Here is a 25,535-nt window from a genome sequence, read left to right as displayed (position 1 = left end):
AGAGAGTATTATGCTAAGTGAAATAAGTCAATCAGAGAAAGAAAAACACCATACGATTTCATTCATATGTGGAATTTAAGAAACAAAACAAATAAGCAAAGGGGAAAAAAAGAGAGGGGCAAACCAAGAAACAACTCTTAATAGAGAAAAAATTGATGGTTACCAGGAAGGAGGCGGGTGGTATATGGGTGAAACAGGTGATGGGGATTAAGGAGGGCACTTGTGATGAGCACTGGGTATTGTATGGAAGTGTTGAATCACTACATTGTACACCTGAAACTAATATTACACTAACTGGAATTTAAATAAAAACTTAAAAAATGAAGTCTTCAATTAAAAAAAAAGAATAGTATAAATACCTATGTGTCATTAAGAGAGTAGGATCAAGAAATCTAATGAAAGAAGGAGAAATGGAGTAAGCTCCTCAAATTATCGAGGGGAAATTTAAGTAAATACCTACTCGGTGAAGTAACCAAAATCATAAAAATTGGTCAAGTTAGGAGAAAAAACTCTCAACTAGGTAGGAGGTGTACAATAACACAAAAAAATAAAATTGAATGTAAAATTTATTGCATTTAATATCAAATGACTGAATCCATTAAAAGGCAAAGTTATAAGATCAACTAAAGATAGACATTGGGGAGGGTATGTGCTATGGTGAGCGCTGTGAATTGTGTAAGACTATTGAATCACAGACCTGTACCTCTGAAACAAATAATACATTATACGTTTAAAAAAAAAAAGAATAAGATAGTAGGAAGGGAGAAATGAAGGGGGGGAAATCGGTGGGGAAGACAAACCATGGACTCTAAGAAATAAACTGAGGGTTCTAGAGAGGAGGGGGGTGGGGGGTTGGGTTAGCCTGATGATGGGTATTAAAGAGGGCACGTTCGGAATGGAGCACCGGGTGTTATATATGCAAACAATGAATCATGGAACACTACATCAAAAACTAATGATGTAATGTATGGTGATTAATATAACATAATAAAATAAAAATAAATAAATAAATAAAATCTTTTAAAAAATGTGAAAAAAGGGAGAACCAGGTTATAATTTTAAAATAAATAAATTAAAACAAAATGTCTAAATCTGAAAAGTAAGGAATGAGATATAGATAACCAGAATTTATAAAAGGAGTGCAAACATTAAAGGTAGATTAAATTGGCTGAAAGACTAAAAACAATAAATGTAAAAAAATAACTTTATGTAATGTTAAATCTTGACTGTTACTGATGTATTGTTTATTTCAACAGTGCAACAAAACCATCTCATTAAATAAATTAAACTTTAGATATGCAGTGAAACATTAACAAATTTAATTATAGTAGCAAATAACATACCTTCCAACAATGTGATAAATCAAATAGGCAGATATAAATAAAGAAAAATAGATGAAAAATCAACAACTCGATGTATAGTGATATTATCACCTTACATTCCACAAGTAGAAAACTTACATTTTTATCTTATGCCCATGGAGCATTTACAAAATGAAACGTGTACTTTGTCACAAATAAAATCTTTTACTGAATTTGGCAGACCTCTTGGTGCTGAGTGTTAGGAGGCCTTCCAACTCTGATTGGTGCATTTTATTTATTTATTTATTTATTTATTTATTTATTATTTATTTATTTATTTTAGTAAAACCAACACAAAGTAAACAAAGCAAATAACCATCAGTAGTCTTAACATCAACATGAGCTTTGGTCATGGGCTGCCCTTTTTTGACCATGGAGCATATTTTGTCACAGTAAAGATCCATGCCATGGAAGTTATTCAGGTAGTTTTTGCCCTGAACATCTTTAGTAATTACCTTAAACTTCTAAATGCTTTCTTATAATTCTGCATATTAGCAAGGCTGTCTTCAAAAACAGGACCCTTGAGGCCATCAGATGTTATTTTGGTTCCTTGAGTTCTTGTGACTAGTGTTTTTCCAATATTTCTTTTTTCCCCCAACATTTCTTATATTGAACATAGGTGGTGCTTTCTCATCATCCCACTCCTTCTTAGAAAATGGATCAACCACTGTCTTCTCGGCTCCCTTTTCACCTCCTTTCCTAAGGTGCTTGTTCTTGCCAATGCCATGCTCAGGGAGCCCCAGAGTTACATTGTTATAAAGCAGCTTACATAGTACAGAGGCAGTGACTGCTTATTCTCCATAGTGATTGGTTACAATGTTAGAATTTTCTTAAATGAAAGGGAGTTGGTTAGTGATTACCTCATATTCATTTGGGGAAACAATCTAAGGGTCATTTATGCTGTTCAGAGGCATAAGCAAGAAGTAACCCAGGTCAGATTAGCCTCACCTGTCTTGAAAAATAAGCTAAATTAAGCTTTACCTGTATGACTAAACTGTTTTTGTCTGCTCAAAGAATTTTCAAATCTGGTTTCCATTTGTGTTATTTGTTTAAAGTTACAGTATAATTAACATACAGTGTAATATCAGTTTCAGGTGCAGAATATAATGATTCAACACCTCTATACATTATTCAGCATTCGTCATGATATGTGTACCCTTAATACCTTCTATCTATTTCATCCATCCCCCTACCCCCAACCAATTCTCCCCTGGCAACCACCGGGTTATTTTCTGTTATTTGAGTGTATTTTCTTGTCCCTTTTTTATTTTGTTTGTTCTTAAATTCTATTTTTGAGTGAAATCCTTGTCCATTCATAAATGAATAGATAAACACAATGTGGTATGTATATTATATATGTATTACTCAGCCATTAACAAAATGGACTTGCCATTTGAAACAACATGGATGGATCTAGAGGATATAAAGCTCAGTGAAATAATTCAGTCAGAGAAAGATATCTGTGTTTGATTTTACTATGACCTAATCACTTCCAAGGGTTCTATGCCTAATACTATTACCTTGGGGATTAGGTGTCAGCTTATTAATATTAGGGTAACATAAACAGGTATAAAAAGATTTCTAATAGTTTACCCAAATCCACCTGGAAAACAAAACAAAACTAATTTATGGTTAAAGTACATTTAAATAATCACTAGATACATTTTAAAATTCATTTCTTTTTATTAAAGTCTTACTTCATAATACAGTATCTATTTTATCTCCCACTTTGCATTTGCTGTTAAAATTTATGTCATTTCAATTTCCAATAACGAAGATGAGTATCACCAACAAGTGAGAAGAAACCTACAAAGAAAAGATATTAAACCTGACTTTTACAACATCGTATTTGCTCTCATTGTTGTCGGTTTATACAAATTGTTGGAATAAGGTACGCAATGTATTTTACATTGAACTTTGAATGTTATATAAAATTTTTACCATGAAAGAAGCATAATGTATGAAGACATTTTTATATCATGATGTCAAGTGCATTCAATATGACATGGTCATCAACGTTTTAAGGCATAAGTAAGAAAATCTCTGAGAAAGGAACGATTATTCATCTTTCTAGCAAATTTTAGAAAAACATTACTAATAAACTTATCATTGCCACATAGAAGGTTGAATTTATCTATATTTATATATACACTTTTAGTAACTGACATTGGCAGAGTATAGTAATATATTTTCATCAAAAGTACAGTATAGTCCCCCCGAAATTTTTAAATGTGCAATTTTAAATGCGACAGGTATGCCATGCTTCTAGTGAAGACATACAGGCTAAAAATGTAGTAATAAGAGAAAATTAGAATATCTCCTATGATATAATTTATAGCATTCCAATATAGATTTTTATTAACCAGTAAGATTTAGTAAAATATTGATCTAAACCTATTTTCCCTTAAACTTGAATATTTGCAATTCACATAGCAAGTATAAAGTAGTTTTTTTTTCAAGATTTTATTTAAATTCCAGTTAGTTAATATACAGTGTAATATTAGTTTCAGGTTTACAATACAGTGATTCCACACTTCCATACAACACCTGGTGCTGGTCACAACAAATGCATTCCTAATACCCATCACCTGTTTAACCCATACCCAAGCTTACCTCCCCTCTATAATCATCAGTTTGTTCTCTATATTTAAGAGTCCGTTTCTTGGTTTTAGTGTCTCTTTTTTCCCCTATAGTCATTTGCTTTTTTTCTTAAATTCCACATATAAATGAAATCATATTTGTCTTTCTCTGACTTATTTCACTTAGCATAATACTCCCTAGCTCCATCCATGTCACTGCCAATGGAAAGATTTTATTATTTTTTGGCTGAGATACTCCAGTGCAGATACATCTGTATCTATATCTATGTATGTATCTGATATAAATGCATATATATCTATTACTACATATTACTCAGCCATAAATATTATATATATACTTTTATCAGTTGGTGGACATTTGGACTGTTTCCATAATTTGGCTATAGTAGATAATGCTGCTATAAACATCAGGGTATCAAGGCACATGTATCCCTTCATATTACTATTTTTGTACCCTTTGTGTAAATACCTAGAAGTACAATTGCTGGATCATCGGGTAGTTCTATTTTTAACTTTCTGAGGAACCTCCGTATTATTTTCAGGGTGGCTCACTGCTTTGCATTCCCACCAACAGCGCAAGAGGATTCCCCTTCTCCACATCCTCTCCAACACCTGTTGCTTCGTATGCTGTTAATTTTAGCCATTTTGACTGATGTAAGGTGATATCTCATTGTAGTTTTGATTTGTATTTCCATAATGATCAGTGATGTTGAGCATCTTTTCATGTATCTGTTAGCCCTTTGTACGTCTTCTTCAGATTTTCTGTTTTTTGGGTGTTGAATTTAATAAGTTCTTAATAGATTTTAGATACTAACGCTTTATCAGATATGTCATTTGCAAATATCTTCTCCCATTCCATAGGTTGCCTTTCAGTTTTCTTTCTTAATTGTTGATTGTTTCCTTTGCTGTGCAGAAGCTTTTTATCTTGATGAAGTCCCAATAAGTCATTTTTTTCTTTTGTTCCCCTTACTTCCAGAGATGTATTTAGTAAGAAGTTGCTATGGCCGATGTCAAAGAGGTTACTGCCTGTGTTTTCCTCTAAGATTTTGATGACTGCCTGTCTTACATTCTGGTATTTCATTCATTTTGAATTTATTTTTTGTGTGGTGTATAAAAGTGGTCCAGTTTCATTCTTTTGCACATTGCCATCCAGTTTTCCCAACACCATTTTTGGGGACTTTTTTCCCATTGGATATTATTTCCTGCTTTGTCAAAGATTATGACCATACAGCTGTGGATTAATTTCGTGGTTCCTATTCTGTTCTATTGATATATGTGCCTATTTTTGTGCCAGTACCATATTGTCTTGATCGCTACAGCTTTGTAATATAACTGGGAGTCTGGAAGTGTGATGCTATGATGAGCATGGAATGTTTCTCCATTACTTTGTGTTATCTTTAATTTCTGTCATATGTATTTTCAGAACACAGATCTTTTACCTCTTTGGTTAGGTTTATTCCTAGGTATCTTATGGTCTTTGGCACGATTATAAATGGGATTGATTCCTTGATTTCTCTTTCTGCTGCTTCATTATTGCTTCCTATAAGTTCATCATGAAGCAAGTATCAACATTAGGAACTGGGCAGTTGACATTAAGAATATTCTTGATTGGTAAATGGGGGTACACACTTCTGAAATATTTATCTTTGGCATTTTTTTTCCTAAGATGATTTCCCAGCTCAAAGGATATTGACTTTTCTAAGGTTCATTTTTGAAATGCTATTCTCTGATTAAAAATCAAAGCATACAAATTTTAGAAACTTTGGGAAATTAGGAAAAGTAATATTAACTGTAAATTCAGTACACACTAATCTTATCATTATAGGTGGTAATTTTATACTTCTGGTTGATTAAGCAATCTCTCACAATGCAAAATTTAATAAAAATATAAAATTTTACTGATTTTTGACTAGACAAAAAGACATGAGAAATTATCCGAGAGAAGCATTGTATTAAAGGTGAGGGATGTGTCGGTTTCCACACAGAGGTGAACAGAAAAGTCGAATGTCCAGAGTGCCCAAAGAAGGTAGAAATTCCTGAAGAGAGAAGAGGGAAAACAGAAAGAGAAATAAGACAGAAAGTATACTTGGCGAACAAAAGTTAAAGGCTTTGGGGTAGAAGAAATGTGAAGCTTCTTGGAACTGTGGCATGTGGACAATAGGAACAGCAAACATTTTAAATAAGTCAATGTAAATTTTTTAGTTGGAAACCCTTTTTAATTTTTGAAATATACAAACATTAACTTTCCAATGTGCTCTGTGCCTCATTAAATGAGATACTTCCTTGTCTCTCAACTGGAAAGAAAGTAGTGGTGATTTTAGTGAGGGTTATTTTTAGTGGAGAGATTAATGTTTCTAAACATTTCTCATTTCCAAATCTCTAAGTTATCTGCAGAGTTTTTAAAGGTTGCTTAAAGATATAAACATATTTGGAAATTTATAGATTATCTGAGGAGTTTTATACCATAAAGACACATTTGCAATAACCATGATTATACTGCAGAGGCTTTTGATTTAGAAAAGATACATGCATACCTAACATGCATGCTTCCCATCAGATTCTACAAAACTCCTAAGTCTCTTGTCTTAAATACACTTCTGGAATGAAAGAATTTGGTAAGCTTGCAATTTTGATTCATATCATCTCTCTCTCTCTGTTTTTCTCTCTCTCATCTATATATACTTTTATATCTATACCTATCTGTATTTATGTAGTGAAAAATTGGTTGGTACACATTTTTTCAAACAGGATGGAATCTCATTTACCATTATCACTGTGATACTTAAAGGACGTTAAACATTAAAAGTAAACAAAGTAATGTTTTTGTTATGCTGAAAGGTTTTAGAGAAAATAAAGCATGAAAACAATGCATTCTCTCTAATGCAGTAATTCTTAATTTTTAAAAAAGAAACTACACATCAAATAACCATCTATTTCTGGGCATAATTAGCATTAATCTGACTGTTAGACAAGCAGTGTGACAAATTTTACTTTAAATTGACATTGATAGTGGAGTTTTATTGGAAAGTGTTGGCAAGCTCATTCCAAACCTTCAATATAAAGGAGAGGTTCTGGAAATATGATGAGAATTTATTATGGTCTTCAGCATTTACTCAAAGAGATATACTGAACAATGAAACAAAAAGAAATAAGACCATCCATCACCACCTCACAAAAGGATCTAAGCTTCTATGTCCCCTAATAATGCTACGTTCTGTCACCAATGAGAAGACATCACAGAAAAATTCTTGCAAAAGTGTTAAGTTATAAATATGTCCATAGCAAAGCCATTTCCCGGGTTCTGTTTGAACTCAGTTCAATACCGTTTTACGTTTTACTTTAGAAATTCAACTTAAGTGTTGGTGATCATTGCTGTCTAGCCATTTAACTGTATTCTCCTGTAAGACTTAATGAAGTTGATATTCTTTGACTTTTAATTTTCGAGACTCTGAAATAACAATTTCAAGTGTCTTCCCATAGCATGTTGAAGGGAGAAGAGGGTGTTTGAAATGAATGATATTGGTGATACGATGGGAAGCACATTTCCCAGCAGGTATTGTACTATCATGGCACTTACCATTGTCTGTTATAATTGCTTGCATGACTAAATGCTGCCTTGTACAATCAGACTTTGTCCTTTTTGCCTTATGGAAAGTCATAGAACATAGCCAAAACACCCAAATCTCTGGACAGTTTTCTACCATATTCCTTAAAGTCATAGTTGAGTGGGTCTGAATCCTAAGGCACAGCCTGCTGAACAATTTATAAAATTGTTTTGGTTCCATATAACAAGATTCTTTTTACCCCTCTGGAGGTGGAAGGAGGTGGTGTCCAGTCCGTGGTTTTGAACCCCTTTAACACAGCTAATTCTCTATTTTAAGGTTTGTCACTTGCAAAATCCTCTGTCTTCTATCAAAATCTGTATTACTTTGTTCTCTTTGGGTTGCAAACAATGTAAACTCAACTCAAACTAGAAAGCAAATTAGATAAATCTCGAATAAATTTACATTTGTAAATGAAAGAAAAAATCCATGGGTCTTCCCCTATCATCCCCCCACCCCAGAGCCAGGGGAATGTAAGTTGGAGCCTCTTTCTCATCATTGGTCTCTAAGCCAACTCTACTGCTCTTTGCCTCAGTTTACCTCAGATTCTGCTCCTATCCAATGCTGCTGCAATGTTTGAACAAAGCTACTACTGGATTTTGCGCACATCATATTTTTATGTGGCACTAGCTGAGAAAAGGAGATTTTATTTTTGGTAGGTTTAGGGGAACTAATGAAGATTCTGATTTTCTAACAATTCCATTAAAGGATTGATTTGTCCAATTGTGGACTAGAAGAAACTAGCTTCACCCAATGCATATGGAATGGTGTGATATTTGAGTTTGTAGTATATCTTTTCCTATTTGTGCCCCTTTATATAAATTATTAGTTTGTGGGATACTTTAAAAGTCATAACTGTTCTCATATTGTGAAGACTATGGTGCGATGCACCAACCCCATTTCAGAAGCAGTGGCCACCTTCTCTCCTTACCACAGAAGACAAAGAGCAGGAGGATCACCACAGGCTTTCCAAGTAGAAAAGTAATTGTAGTTTAAATATGAATAATTATTATTTTAAAAGGTGAAACACATTAACTTCTTTAAGTAATCTCTACACCCAACGTGGGGCTTGAACTCACCCACCGCCTGAGATCAAGAATCACATGCTCTACCGAGTGCGCCAGCCAGGAGCCCTTAGAATAGATAGAACTTTCAACTGAAATTCATTTTATTTTTTTCCTAAATGCTTGCTTAACGTAATACCATTGCCAAAGAAGAACGAGCTAGTTTAATTATGTAAAGATTTAGTCATCTAAAGCACACTGAATTATTTTTATTGATCATACCTGGAGAAAAAAAAAAAAGAAGCCATAATCATTATTGTAACTTCCATATAAATAATGATAGGGAGAAAAGCCTGGTGATGGGTATTAAAGGGGGCATGTTCTGCATGGAGCACTGGGTGTTATGCACAAACAATGAATCATGGAACACTACATCAAAAACTAATGATGTAATGTATGGTGATTAACATAACAATAAAAATTTTAAAGAAAAAACAAAAAAACACTTCTGGACTGCTTCTGGAAGGATTTACAGAGTCCGCGATAGATTCTTTAATATGTTTAATGGTGGCAACTATGTGTTAAAACAAAATTTGATTTTTAATAAGCAGCCAAAGGATAGAGTTGGAAAAAAAAATAATGATAGGGAGAAATGCTGCTGAAATTTAAAAATTTTGCTCAACAGCAATATATAATTTGCATCCGTCATAGGAAAAGACAGCTATCCTTGCTCATGTGCCTGTGCTTTCCTAAATTATTTGGCCTAGTTTTCAATTTATTTCAGCATTTCAGTATATTCTCAGCACTTTACATTTGCCTCTATTTTACTTTAAAAAACTGATTTTAGAAGGAATGAAATAAATGAAGCCTCAGACCAGTGTGTTCTAATATGTTTTCTCTATATTTCAAAACATTAAAGTGCATTCAGATTGATGAAAAATAGATTGGGATGTGTATACTTCTAAAGAAACACTGAGCAAACCCTGGCTTGAAGTAGCTTAAACGAGCAAGATAAACCAAGCTCAAAACTATTTGTAAATTTGGTGAATATCCTTCATGGTATAAAGAGAGAAAAAAGACATAATGAGGTTAAATGACTAATTTTTCCACCCACTCTGGAATTTTGAGAATTTCAGATGACTGTATATTCATGTAAGAATGGTTTAGAGGTATGATCATTTAAACAGTAGGTTCAGCTGAAAAAGTTTATTACATACCGAAGGGTAATAGGACACAGCATTGAGGTTACAGTTAATGGCATTTGACAAGATGTTGTTCTCACTCAGGTTATTAAAGTGAGAGGAGAAACCATTGCATTGCCAGACATTATATTTAAAGGCAGGTCATTGCCTCTTGAAAAGGATATATATCTTGAGTCAAGCCATGGGCAAAAAGAGGAAACAGTGATATATATGATGGGTGGTTGTAATAAATAAAACACAGTTCTGTAGGAGATTTTGATTGTTGGCCTGCTGGGGTTATTGGTGTGGACAAATCAAATATGTAGGACAACAGGCCGGAAGGTGAGGCTAGTCATGTACTTGGACTGTTATTTCCTTTACATTGTTTTAAATAGCAAAATACTTAATATTTAAATTGAAAGAAAGATAGCATTTTAAGACTATAATATGAACAGCCAGTAAAATTTTTAAATTTTAATTCCTGTATAGTTAACATACAGCGTTATGTTAATTTCAGGTGTACACTAAAGCGATTCCACAATTCCATACATCACCCAATGCTCATCATGGAAGTGTATTCTTAATCTCCATCACCTATTTCATCCATCTCTCCACCCACCTGTTCTCTGGTTAACTGTCTTATTTGTTCTCTATAGTTAAGAGTCTATTTTTCCAGTTTGTTTCTTTTTACTTTGTCCATTTCTTTTGTTTCTTAAATTCCACATATAAGTGAAATCACATGGTATTTGTCTTTCTCTGACTTATTTACTTCACTTAACATGATACCTTCTAGATCCATCCATGTTGTGGCAAAGGACAAGATTTCATTCTTGTTTATGGTTGAGTAATAGTCCGTATTCTATATATATCTGTATCTATATCTCCCAGTTCTTACTTATCCATTCATCTATCAGTGGACACTTAGGTTGCTTCCATAGTTTGGCTATTGTAAATAGTGCTGCAAGAAACATAGGGGTTCACATATCTTTTTGAATTAGTGTTTTTGTAGTCTTTGGTAAAATACTTAGTAGTGGAATTACTGGATTATATGGTAATTCTGATTTTAGTTTTCTTAGGAACCTCCATATTGTTTTCCACAGTGTTTGCACCAGTTTACATTCCCACCAACATGATCAACCAGTATAATTGTAAACTAAACATTAATAATACATATATACTACATTAATTGTGTAGATGCATCAGAGTTAGTTAGCAACTTCTTAATTATGGACAAATTATATGAACATGGCTTTGTTTCATATCAAAAATCAACTTGGGATTTCATTTTCCATTTTACACAGTCATACATCTGATAGGGGTCCAGTTAGTCATCAGTCTACACTTGAATTAGAAAGATAGATGCTTTATTCTCTGTCCAACTCCAGTTTGAGAAGTAATAAATATTACAATCTTAGTTACAATTACTCATACAAAGATACAATTAAACCTTAATTGCATTCATTTTCCTGCTTCTCTTATCTTGGAATTAAAATCCTGAAATAAAAGATAAGTTTTTGAGTGGTTTAGGAAGAAAATAACAAGTAAATGGAAATTTTTTTCAAAAAGTTTTAGGCCATTTAAAATTTTCAAATACCTAAGATAATTTATTATTGCCCCCACTCACATTATAAAGGAAAGGAAATTAAAGTAAGTCTCTACTGAACACAGTACATTTTCCAAAATGTACTTTTAAAGAAAAAATAGATGCTGAACAAATTCTTGACAGATAAAGTATTTACCTTCAAGTGCATAAGTCAAATTGCCAGAAAAATTAATGTATTCTAATTTCCTGTGACTTCTGTCTCCCCAAATCCTGCTATATTTATACTATCCAAGATTATTTTACACCAAAATGCTTTGCTTGCTAACATTTTTACATGCCTCAGTCTCACTTCTAAAACTGCTGTAAGCTAAGGTAAAGTAAGGACCATATCTTATTAAAGACCATATCTAAAGAGATTTACATTTTTAAGATCTTCATAAAGTTTTGAACATACAGAAGGTTTTGTAGATATTTTAGTCAAAATATCTAAATGAATGAATTTTGAGAGGGAGATATTTATTTAATTAAGAGCTAATTTTGTCCTTAGTTATGTAAAGAGTAACATTTCAAATTCATTCTCTGTGATTAGCAATATTGGTACATATTCACTTTAAATAAATAAAATTAATGGAATACAAAAAGGGTGGTGATCTATTTACCTAACATCCTATTAACAAATTTTAATTGATAAATTGAATGATATATGCACATATTTTCACATATGAATGGGGATAGAATTACACAATATATATTACTTCCTTTTGATCTCATTTAATTTTTGTGAATTATATATTAATTTAAAATCTATACACTTTGATAATCCAGAGTTCATGCTAATAGAACTTTTTTTGATTTTTCCCTCCTTCCCCTCTGCTCTTTCTTTCCTTCTAAGCACACACAAACACACACAGGAGTATTAAAAAGCAAAATGTCTAATCTAGAGTGATATATTCTTACAATTATTGTGTCTTATATAAGATAACTGAGTTACATTTTTTTTTTTTAAGTAGGTATCCGCAACGTGGAGCCCAACACAGGGCTTGAACTCAGGACCCTGAGATGAAGACTTGAGCTGAGATCAAGAGTCAGCTGCATAATGGAGTAAACCACCCAGGCACCCTTAACTGAGTTACTTTTGATAAAGGGATTATCCAATTTAAATTGACATAGTTACTGAGGCTTAGTTTCAAACATTGATACATTAAAAAAAAAAAAATGCTTCCTTTTCAGATGCCCTTAAGACATTGGCACTTTTTTTGTCTCAGGGTCCCTTCCAATGTTCTTTATTTATGGTGTTTTTGTGTATGAACTACTTCAATCAGCAAGCATAATTCCTCCCCAAGGAACAGGGATTCACAGACTATTGCTGGTATAGTCTTATTCTTGCTACAAACAGAATGTGGCCATTCAGTGCATTTGCAACACTCTTTTTATATTTTTCTTTAAAAAAGCTTATATATTTTTTTCTGCTTTGGAAATATGCTGACTTGATTCTGCTCAAAATGTGCAGTCTATGTAGACATGATTTACCTGTATTAGCAATGAAAAATTTTCTAAAATTTCCATTCAAATTGACATTTCTCATAATAATCACATCACTTACCTCATATTAATTAAAGTTAAGGGGGCTCGTTTAAAATTTTTTATTATTTTATTTTTAGTTTTTTAAAGATTTTATTTATTTATCTGAGAGAGAGAGATAGCAAGAGAGAGAGAGCATGAGCCGGGGAGGAGGACAGAGGGAGAGGGAAAAGCAGACACCCTGCTGAGCAGGGAGCCTGATGGCAGGGCCCTGTCCCATGACCCTGGGATCATGACCTGAGCCCAAGGCAGATATTTCAACTGAGCCACCCAAGCACCCTTATTTTTTTTTATTTTAATGAAAGTAACATACTCTAACCTGCTGCATTTTTGTAAAAATAAATCTGTGAAATCAAAATATGAAACAAATACCCAGTGTTTAGCAGACATCTAAGATGTTAAACTGCAGGGTGCCATGATCCCAGGGTCCTGGGATGGCCCGCATCAGGCTCCCTGCTCAGCAGGGGTGCTTGCTTCTCACTCTCCCTCTGCCTAAAGTTCCCTTGCTTGTGCTCGCTCTCTCTCTCTCTGTCTGTCAAATAACAAGATCTTTAAAAAAAATGTTAAACTGCATTTAAAAAATTATGTAAGTTTGTGAACTATTCTTTACCAATCTGTTATTTGTTAGAAAATACAGTATGAGATTCAAAAAAGGAAATCCATCGCTGGATTCTATTATTTATTTTTATTTAAAGTATCCCATGAAAATAATATGAATCATTTCATTTGTAGAAATAAAAGCAGCTTAAAAATTAGTGGTTATAGGGGCGCCTAGGTGGCTCAGTTGGTTAAGTGGCTGCCTTCGGCTCAGGTCATGATCCTGGAGTCCTGGGATCGAGTCTCACACGGGGCTCCCTGCTTAGCAGGGAGTCGGCTTCTCCCTCTGCCCCAACCCCTTATTGTGCTCTCTCTCTCTCTCTCTTCATTCTCTCTCTCTCAAATAAATAAATAAAATATTTAAAAAAATTAGTTGCTATAACCTAGGCAATCTTGATGAAAATAAATAAATGGAGAACTTGTCTTATCAAATATTAATATACATTATAAAGCTCTTGTGTTTAATACAGTAAAATATTGACACCAGGATAGATAAACTGGCTGATTAACCAGAATGGAGAGTTCAAAAATAGATCCACTTAGATATGGCCACATTATTTGTGAAAATGATGAAGCAGTCCCATGGAAAAAGGTTACCCTTTGCAATGATAGCTAGTGGGTCAATTGGATATCCATGAGGGAAAAAAAGTTCAATAGTTTCATCTAACTGCACACAGCTGTGCACATGCATACACACATGTATACACACACACACACACACACACACACACAAACACTCATGATTTCAGAAAAATTGCAGATTTAAATGTTTAGAGTAAAACAATAAATCTTTTAGTGAAAACTATAGAACGACTTCATGACTTTAGACAAATATTTATTACAAGAAGTAAAAATTACCAGTCATAAAAAGAAGACCATAATTGGGGCACCTGGGTGGCTCAGTTGTTAAGCGACTGCCTTCGGCTCAGGTCATGATCCTGGAGTCCCGGGATCAAGTCCCGCATCGGGCTCCCTGCTCAGCGGGGAGTCTGCTTCTCCCTCTGACCCTCTTCCCTCTCGTGCTCTCTATCTCTCATTCTCTCTCTCTCAAATAAATAAATAAAATCTTAAAAAAAAGAAGACCATAATTAATTAATTATATTAAAAATCATAGCTTGCATGCATTAAAAGACAACAATGAGAGAGTAAAAGGTAATTGAAAGATTGGGGAAAACATATAGCTGTTGATAGAGAGATAGATGATAGATAGATCATGATGATAGATAAATGCATAGATGATAGATAATTAGATTATAGATACATAGATACAGGTAGATATAGATAAAAAGTGTGTATGTATCATATCATGCAACAAATTCATATCCTTTACAAAGAATGCCTACCAATCGGAAAATGACATATATATGGGCACAAATCTTGAATAGTTGCTTCACCAAAAAAAAAAAGTACTCTAATCACCAATGTACTTAAAATTTGTAGAACATCATTAGTAATCAGGAATTTAATCAAATGAAGTGGATGTTGAAAGAAGTATGCACTCTTCCTGGTTTTGTGTAAGTCATAAGATGTCTACTTGAGTAAAATTATGAAAAAATAAAAGTATATGATGGTAGTGAAGCGAATGTGGTCTAAGGTAGATGTGCAATTAAGTTCTAGGAAAGATCTAAAACCAGAAGTTTTAGCACAGAACACAGATTATGCTAGAGACAAAGGACAAGTTAAAAATTTTTGATGGGGTTAAATTGGTCTGTGTGCTTGACAATTTCCATGTTTGAGTAGTTCTTCCTATTTAATGTGATTACATCAAAGTAGATAATAATGCATGTAAATGAATCCCTAGGTCCTTTTGTTTTACAATGCACTGACCTCTCAGCCTAGAAGTTACATTTATCATAGATACATATATACTGAGAAAATATACTATATATAGGGTTCAGTACTATCTGTGGTTTCAGGCATCCACTGGGGGTCTTGGAACATATCCCATGTGGAAAAATGGAACTACTGTACCAATATCCTCCATGTTACCAATTAGAAAGGTCCTTATCTTCTAAGGCAGCAAGACAAATATTGTGAGAAATCAGACCCTGAAATTAATTGTAACAATGGCAAAAGCAAACAGGAGACTAAATTCATGACTGTGAGGCATCTCCTGTTATGAAGCATCTCCTAGCCTAGAGTCAAGACCCTGATGTGGAAAGAGTGGAAACCTAATATTTGGCATACAAAATCTGTATGGATGCCTTGAATAATCTTATAGTCCCCAGTTCTGAAACTTCTGGTCCAGCAAAAACATTTCTGTCCTTCTTACAAGATGAATACCCTCTACTTGCCCGGAGACAGTGCAGAACCTCCCTGGGGTGGGTATTTCTAGATGATGGTCGCACTTCTCAAAGTCTTCCCCAGCTTATTTTCATTGTATCTAGACCAATAACTACGGTCAGGTCTCAGTATGAGAGAAGTACGTTCTGCTCCAGGAGAAAATAACTTATACCTGAAACATTTGTAGACCAAGTAAAATATGTGCTGATAAGAACAATGAAAATATGTCAGAATGTATATTAAGTATGCTGAGCCGGGGGAATAGACTCTAAGGCTACACAAGGAAAATTTGAATTGGCTTGTGGTCATGGAACTATTTCCTTATGTCTCAGGATTTAATATTTCATCAATGATACATACAACTAGTTTTCAGATACACTTCTGGGATCCTCCCTTGAAAGTTCCACTATACAATGCCATAATGTCATGAAATGGAGACGAAAGAACTTGTTCCCATAAGCATTTAGGAGGCTCTTAGAATTGGGTATGTTATGTTTACCAGAAAAAACACAGGATACACATTTCACTAGGACAATAAGAAATAGAACCTGTATCACTGGGCAAGCATATGGTGAGTGTCTTTATGTCAGGTTTGATGGTGAGAGATATTTCCATAGAATAGGCTCTGTAGAGTCGAGTAATGATATGATGTGATTTTTGAACAGCAGAAATTCAATGTTGACCCTTAACCATTAGAGACGCTATAAGCATAAACATCAGCATGGGCAGCAAAGTTACCATAGGAACTCAGTACACAAATCCATGGCATTGGTTAATAAATTGTGCTTTTTTTTTTTCCTGAATGGGTCTTTGATGTGGTTTGTTAAATACATCTTGTAAGAAGAGTTGAAAACATATATGTATGAGCATCACAGAATAGGTACACATTCCAATCCCTGAAATTACAGGGTACTCGATGTATTTTTCAAGTGCCTTCATTGATATTTATTATAAGATGCATTCTTTTGGAGTGCCTAGGTGGCTCAGCTAGTTAAGTGCCTGACTCTGGATTTTGGCTCAGGTCATGGTCTCCTGGGTGGTGAAATGGAGCCCCGTGTTGGGCTCCATGCTCCACAGTGTGTCTGCTCAGGATTCTCTTCCTCTGCCCCTTCCCACACAGGTCCACTCTCTCTCGCTTTCTCTATCTCTCAAATAAATAAATCTTTATTTTTATTTTTTTTAAAGATTTATTTATTTGACAGAGCGAGAATGAGAGAGAGAGTACATGAGAGGGGAGAGGGTCAGAGGGAGAAGCAGGCTCCTCGCCAAGCAGGGAGCTCGATGCGGGACTCGATCCCGGGACTCCAGGATCATGACCCGAACCGAAGGCAGTCGCTCAACCAACTGAGCCACCCAGGCGCCCAATCTTTATTTTTAAAAAATGCATTTTGGATCAGGATTCAGGATTAAGAAGATTATGTTAGTTTTAAGTGTACCACATTGTGATTCAATGCTTTTACACAGTGAAGGAAACTATGAACAAAACAAAAGGCAATCTGCTAAATGGAAGAAGATATTTGCAAATGGTATATCCAAAAAGGGGTTAATATCCATAATATATAAAGAACTTATACAACTCCACACCAAGGGAGAGGGGAGAGAAAAACAAATAAACCAATAAAAATGAGCAGAGGACCTGAATAGATGTTATTCCAAAGAAGACACAGATGGCAAACAGAAACATGAAAAGATGCTCAGCATCACTCATCGTCAGGGAAATGCAAATCAAAACTATAATAAGATATCACATCACACCTGTCAGAATGGCTACCAACAAAAAGAAAAGAAACAGTAAGTGTCAGCGAGGATATGGAGAAAAAGGAATCCTGTGTACCATTGGTGTGAATGTAAATTGGTGCAGCCCCTGAAGAAAACAATATGGAGTTTCCTCAAAAAATAAAAAATAGAATTACCATATGATCTGGAAATTCCACTTATAGATATTTACCCAAAGAAAATGAAAATACTAATTTAAAAAGATATAAGCACCCCTAACCATGAGATCTTCACCATGAAAAATGAGTAGGCAACTAAGCAATGGCCTTACTTTTACAAGCAGGAAAGAAAGAAGAGTTGGTGAGAAACAGACTGACGTCAGATTGACAAACGGAAAATTATAAGTCCTTGCTCATTTCCAGGTCTGAGCTTCTTAAGATCCAGAGCCTATAAAATGAAAGCAAGATAGGGTCCCCTTGTAAAAACACACAGAAATCCCACTATGCCACCACTTTATAAAAATTTCCCCCAGTCCTTTCTCAAAGATATCTGCAATCAGTTACCTGAGCAACTGTATACTAGAGAAAACTGAATACCTAAAGCATTTGACTGCTATTGGTCCTGAGAGTAAGGAACCTGATGCTATTATGGCCCTCTAGTTAGACTGAGGATCTTATGGATGCAAAACACAATTGGAATCCTAGCCCAAGAGTCTCTTACAGTTTGTCCAATATTTTTGAGTTTCTAACTGCTGTTCATTTTCCCAGTTCTTAAATGCTTAATTGATACAGATACATTAAGCAACAAATAGAACCTTCATATGTATTCCCTGAGGTGAGGAAGTATCACCAGGAAAATAGATCATAATTCATCATATTCTGGGGTCACTCTCAATGAAAGAAAGGATGGAGGGATGGTGAACCCCATGAAACCTCAATCAAAGCCAGGTAGATGAAGCTGAACCCTGTGCAACCAATAGGTAGTTTCTTCCAGTTAGGGGATTGTTGCAAGCACTAACCCACAGAGCAGCTGACACTCAATGGGCTGCAACTGGTCTGGCAAATGCATTTTTTTCTGTACTCATCAGTAAAAAGGATCAAACACATGAAGGAACAACAGGACCCTTTGCTCTCTTCCCCAGGGCTATGTTCATTTTCCTTCTGTCTGTTATTGTACAGTCCACTGGGACTCTTCTCATCCAGACCAGAGGTTGGCAAACTATAGCCCAGGAGTCAAATCTAGCCTGTATTTTTATGCTTATGAGCTAAGAATGGTTTGTTTTTATTTGTTTACATTTTAAAGGAACAGAAAAAACAAAACAAAACAGACAAAATGTGATAGAGACATGTGTGTCCTGCAAACCCTAAACATGTCCTGTCTGGTCCTTGCAGACAAATTTTGTCAGATTCCAATCTAGACCCTTGTACGATCTCTTTCTTAGCTACTTTATTTAATAATAAATATGCATACAGTTTTCTATGCATTAGGCAGTGTTTTTTTGAAATCTTTAAAAATAGTAACTCAATCCCCACAACAATCTATGAAGATGAGTCCTGTTAATATCTTTATTTTACAGATGATAGAGTTGATAATGCTCAGAGTGATTATGTGACTTCCCAACATCATACAGCTAGTAAGGGTTGGATTCAGGATTGAAACCTAGGTTTATGGCTTCATATTTTCTTTCTTTAATGCTCATTCTATAATTGAAAACATTTATTTTGTGCTTAACATTCTTATGATCAAGTTGAGAATTTGAGAGCAAATAAAATACAAAAAAATACTTAACGATTCAAACAAGTAAATGGAAACATGATGCTTTCAAGTGAAGCAGCATCATAGTGAACTTCCTATCACATTAGTATTTCTAATATGAAAATAAACGTTAGAATCCATGAAACACGGTGTAGGAATAGATGAGAGGATGAAATTTTTATCACTCACCCAGCACTACCATACTCTGCCATTTTATTTGGTGAGATGAATTGAATGATGAATTGTGTTAATCTCTGTAGTGACAGCTCTCTATGCTACTTATCTGTAGATTAAGAACATATTGAGGTTCCTGTCTGGCTCAGTCAGTGGAGCCCGCAACCCTTGGTCTCGGGGTTGTCAATTCGAGCCCCATGTTGGGTGTAGAGAGCACTTAAAAATAAAATCTTTAAAACAAAATAAAGAATGTCCAGATCATATGTACATTAATCTATTTCTCTAGTAATGGAGAAAAGGAGGATTTTAGCAACAGAAGTTTGGACTTCTTGGGCTCACAGGTGTAATCTGTATTGGAAAGTCAATAAGTTATTAAAATATCTAAAACCATTGCTAACTGGAAATTCTTGTCATCTCATAAGTGGGAAAATAACGGCTAGGGCCCTCTTATTTTTTAATTTGCCACAATTTTTTAAAGCATACATGTTTTTCTATTAGGAAAACTCTGAAATGGCAGACTTCCTATTCAAGGTAACATAGAATGCCTTTCCTTTGCTTCTTATAACCAATTTGTCCTCTTGGGAGGGAGAATGTTTTATAACATAATTCCTTCTATTTTATTCTGAGTTTAATTTTGTAAGTGACATTAGAAGCTTTGTGGAAATAAGCACATAATCAACCCTGACATAACAAGCATACCAGCATACAAACTGTGTTCTAAATTAGAAGAAAATGAAAATTCTGTATGTGAAATATATTTTTAAGAATAGTAGATAAAGCTATAGATTATAAAACTGTCTAACTTAGAGTTGCCTAATAAATATGCAACTTCAGGCTGTGCCGAAACTTGACAAATACTTGTTCATTAAAATCATGACAATGGTTTATTGGAGGGCTAGGACACCTTCATTTTGCCCTGCTGCCATGAAAGCAAATCAGCTTGTTTGTTGCACCTCAAGTCCTCAACCTCTTTCATATAAGAGCTTTTACCCATTCCATGTTTTCATACTACATATATGGCAAAATATTTTTTAAAGCATGACACTGAGTCTGCTTTAGTATTCCTCTTAAGGTAGCTATTTGTCTAACCCCTCCAAGATATTTTAAGATATAGTATTGTCCTTCACATTATCATTTTTATTTTTATTTGCCTTAGAAAATATTCCTTGTAGTCAAAATCCTCTAATATCTTTTATAACGACTTACACTCATTGGAGAGTTTAGTCTAAGACACTATGAGGAAAAGCCAATAGTGCATGGTTATAGGTGAAGAGAAACTTTTTCATGAGGCAGTGAGAATTCTGATGAATCCTTCCACTTCCAAAGCAATATTATTTTCCTTAAAGGCAAGAATATTCACAAGAAAAAAAAAGTACTTGGGGCGCCTGGGTGGCTCAGTTGGTTAAGCGACTGCCTTCGGCTCAGGTCATGATCCTGGAGTCCCGGGATCGAGTCCCGCATCGGGCTCCCTGCTCAGCAGGGAGTCTGCTTCTCCCTCTGACCCTCTTCCCTCTCGTGCTGTCTATCTCTCATTCTCTCTCTCTCAAATAAATAAATAAAATCTTTAAAAATAAAAAGTACCTTAGGGAAGATCAAGATTGAATATGCAGGTGTCCAGCCCTAGAAAGTTTTCTCTGTTGCAAGTGTGGAATTATGAGAAGACTCAACAAACTTCAAACTGAGAGTTATTAAAAAAAATAAGTGATAAACAGAATGTTTAGAAGACAAAGCACCACTGGGTTTTCACACATTAGAAAACCTTGAGACATACTCCTAATTCTAGGATGGGAAAGTAGAAATTCAGAATCAAGCGTGATCTAACCTAGATTAATCAAATAAAACTAACTCAGAAGAATTAAGTTGCATGCTCACTGGACTATGCTTATTTTACTTTACCCACAAATGAATGCCTATTTGTTCACGTAAAATTTCTCTGCACAATTGGTTGATATTAGTGTTCTCTCTCTCTGAATTACACTGGCACAATTAAACAATGTGTCTAGCATGCAATACATTGGTAGCTATTATTATTAAATTATTTTTACGTTAAGTGTTTCTGTGAATTGTTTGGAATTTAAACATAATGAAACAAAACAAAAGCATGAAACGGATTGCACTTTCTCTGTGGACTTACAATTGCATAAACCTGGGACCATCTTATTAAAAGTAGGCCAGTAAGTGAGATTTTTTAAAAATATTTTTTTTATTTATTTATTTGAGAGAGAGAGAGCATGAGAGGGGGGAGGGTCAGAGGGAGAAGCAGACTCCCTGCTCAGCAGGGAGCCCGATGTGGGACTCGATCACGGGATTGCAGGATCATGACCTGAGCCGAAGGCAGTCGCTTAACCAACTGAGCCACCCAATAAGTGAGAATTATTGACCTATATTTTTCTGACATTGCAGGAAACAGAACCAGGTACTAACAATGTAGCAACTTAAGCGCTATGTGCCAATTATAATGTAAATCCTCGGTTGCTATCTTATATTTTATTGGGAATCCATTGTGTGTGATCATCATACTAAATTTCGTTCATGAGGAAACAATTTAGTTCTCGTCTTCTATTTTTTTTCTCATGGTTTTTCTCTTTTTGTTATTGCAGTCCTTATGGTCAAGTGTTTTGAATTTGTTTTCCTTCCTGCCTGAAATTCTGAATCCAATTCACTGACCTACAAAACTTATTAAATTGCATATATCTTTTCATCATAAACCTAAAATTTTGCTGACACATTATCTTCTCAAGGGCATAAATTATTCCTAGATGGCTTAAAAAAATAGCTTTCACTAAAGTGTTTGCTTTAACATTTTTTTAAATGCAAAACATAGATGGCTGATAAGTGTCACAACAAAATCCAGTATCATCGGCACATCAAGATTTTAAAGCTCTATTTCAAAATAGCCAAAGGAAAGAGCAAGGAGAAATACCCTAGTTCTACTTCTCTTTTGCTGTTAAATTACTTACTTTCAAGTAAGCAACTTATGTGGTTTTAAATATTTGACACCCATCATTATAAAAGATATTAGGGGCATCATCCAAATTCTAATATTCAGTTCTATTCTGGGAGTTTAGAGGACTTTCAAATGACTTCTTGAGGATTCACATTAAGGCAGTGTCACACAAAGATGAAAATTGAGTAGTCCAATTTTTGAAGTGCCAAAACACTGCAGCAAGGTGAAGTGACAGTGATTTCTCACTCTAAGGTTGGTGCCAAGACACACTTTGCACGTGTGCTGATGTTTGAACTTCTGATTTAGCTAAACTGTGTTCAACCTCATTTCTCATTATGGTTTCGTATCTATTTATCTAGCACATGCATGCAGTCTAAGTGTACATGCAGTTAATTGTTCAAGGAGTGAATAAGCATTTTATGAATTATTCCTGTCCTTTCTGGTTTTTCATTGTTCACCTTGTTGTCAAAAATAAACAACAACAAAACACTGTTGCATCCATTAACGGATGAGTAGGAATTTAAGGGAGAAGGTAACTAGGTAGATTTCCCCCATATAGTAGTTCTGGCAGGAGTTTTGGAGTCTCAAAGCACTAGCTACAATGAACTGAGTAGGGTTTACTTCTATATGTGCTAGGGGTGTTGAACACTACCAAAGATATGCTAACTTTGAAAGTTTACAGAAGTGGGATTAAATATTTATATGCTGACTATATTACATTAGGGGCATTAATTCTAAGCTGTTAAATATTTAAGTACCTGGAGTGTTTAGCATGAGGACACTTAATTAGGTTTTTCATTACACTTTAATGATAAGAGATATTCTTTGAAAAATTGGGAAAGCTTTGAGAAAATTCCATGTGAGTGTACAAAGTATTTTGCACATATATGTGTAATCTCTTTTTTCTATATATTATGATATTACAATTATAAAAATTTGGTGTCCTTATAGCATGTACATTTATAAATTGGGGTAAAACAATTAATTCTAGGCACCAGAAAGAAATACAATATGCATTCCTATCCCAGTGCTCACTTACCCACCTCCTCATACGTGCACAGGGACACAAACACACATATACCATTTGTGTGGAGTACCTCTTTGAGTGCCATTTTAAAACAGCTTCAGTCTATTTCTCGATATGTCCATGGACGTACATCCAGGATATCAGGTTGATATGTTAACTGGGACTCTTTCTTCCTCAGTGTTTGAATCATATTGAAAAAAGAACTGCTCTGATTTTATCTAGGTTTCTTTTTTAATCCATCTCTCTCAGACTTGGGAAAACTTCCTAAACTATTCTAATTCTCAGTACTGTTATCTGAAAATTACGTTAACAATCACATCCTCAAAATTAGAATTATAGCCCTCATTTGTAGATCCACTGCTGAGCTTGTTATATAATAAGTGACAAATAAATACCAGTTCCCTCTTTTTTCTTTAAAACCAGTTACCAGAAGATAAGTGGGTGAGCGATGGGGGAAACAGGTGATGGGGATTAAAAAGTGCACCTGTTATGATGAGTGTTGTATGGAAGTGTGGAATCACTATATTGTACACCTGAAAATAATATTACACTGTATGTTAATCAACTGGAATTTAAATAAAAACTTTAAAAAACAGTTACAAATAGTATATCTTATAAATTAAGGACAGGAGAAAAGTGTGTTTCTCCATATATTTCTCAATACTTTAATATTGATTTATGTATAATACTAATGAGAGATTAAATACAGAGTGTTTTTGTTCTACTCTAACTGCTTCTTAAAACATTGCTACACCAACCCTGCCAACAATGCAGAGATCAGAGAGGTTTTGTTAAACAGACTAACTGATCAAGTCTTATTAGGTAAAACATGTCCAGAAATTTTAATATTTAATGAGGGACATTCTTCTCAACATATCTTTTAAGGAGAGCCTGAGATAGCAGTATGGACCTGCTCACTTACTCTCAGGATGACACCCTCTTTTAATACAACTATTTTATATTATTTTCATGACTGCTATAGTCATGGTATCTTCTCTATGTATACACTAACAGTTTCAACACTTCAGTTTTTGGGTTTTTTTCTTAAACTATTGTTAATAAATTGTAATGAGCACTACTAGCTCTTTCTACTAACCAATATTAACAGCTCTATTAATATATAAAATTTCGTTCAAGTAAGAGTGGAAAAAATTAGGGAGAAATTAAATGTAATTACATATTTATTTTAGAAATGTAACTGAGTAATGCTTATTATAATTTAAAAATGAGATATGATGTTACAAAATGGAAAACATAAATTTAAAAAATAAGAATGTACCTATGAATGAAACCTATTTTGAAAAATAAATATTTAGATTAATGTGCAAATTTAACATTAGAATTCAATAGGAAAGCCCTAAATACATTCAGTTATTTAAACTACTTTAGAGAGGCTAAGATGGTGGTAGAGTAGGAGGACCTCCTCCCATCCCACGAACACAACTAGATAACTATCAAATCATTCTACATACTCCAAAATCAACTTGGAGACTGTCAGAACAAACCTCACAACTAAAGAAAGAGAAGAAAGCACATCGAAGAAGGTAGGTAATGCAGAGACATGGTTTGGGGAAAAATCTAATCACATCACTGGTGCTGCTGAAGGGAGGGAACCCTGGTCTCAGAGAAAAAAATGTGAGTGCATGTGCCAGACAGAGAGAGAAAGAGAGAGAGAAAGAGGAGCACACAGAGAAATGAACAAGGTGAACACTTCCCCAAAACAATTGGCTGGGAAAATGAGAGGGACTGATTTTTGTGAATCTTTGCAACCAGCAAGACTTAAAGACTGGAGTTTTAAAGGTCAACAGTCTTGACTGGGATAGAGACCCGGGGGCACTGCCCAGCTCCTGGAGAGAAGGCAGGCAAACAACCTGGAGGCAGAAAGTGTGGAAACAGTGATATGAAAAATGCCTGGGACACACAGGGGAGATGATTTGCTCTTCATGGAGTGTCTCCAGGAGAGGCAGTGTGATAGCAGGGTCTTTTCTGGGACAAAGGAGCTGGATGAGCCATTTCCTTACTCCGCCCCTCCAAATAAATGCATAGCCACCTGTGGTAAGCCACACAGTGCTGACACTGGGAGCCTAACCTCCTTAAACCAAGTCCCAGGGGTGCCTGGGTGGCTCAGTCATTAAACATCTGACTTTGGCTCTGGTCATGATCC

Source organism: Eumetopias jubatus, unplaced genomic scaffold (genome assembly GCF_037043125.1).
Source record: "Eumetopias jubatus isolate StellerSeaLion01/CBP00866 unplaced genomic scaffold, mEumJub1_p1.0 scaffold_1, whole genome shotgun sequence".
NCBI classification, from domain to species: Eukaryota; Metazoa; Chordata; class Mammalia; order Carnivora; family Otariidae; genus Eumetopias; species Eumetopias jubatus.
Note: the sequence above shows the minus strand (reverse complement) of the source record.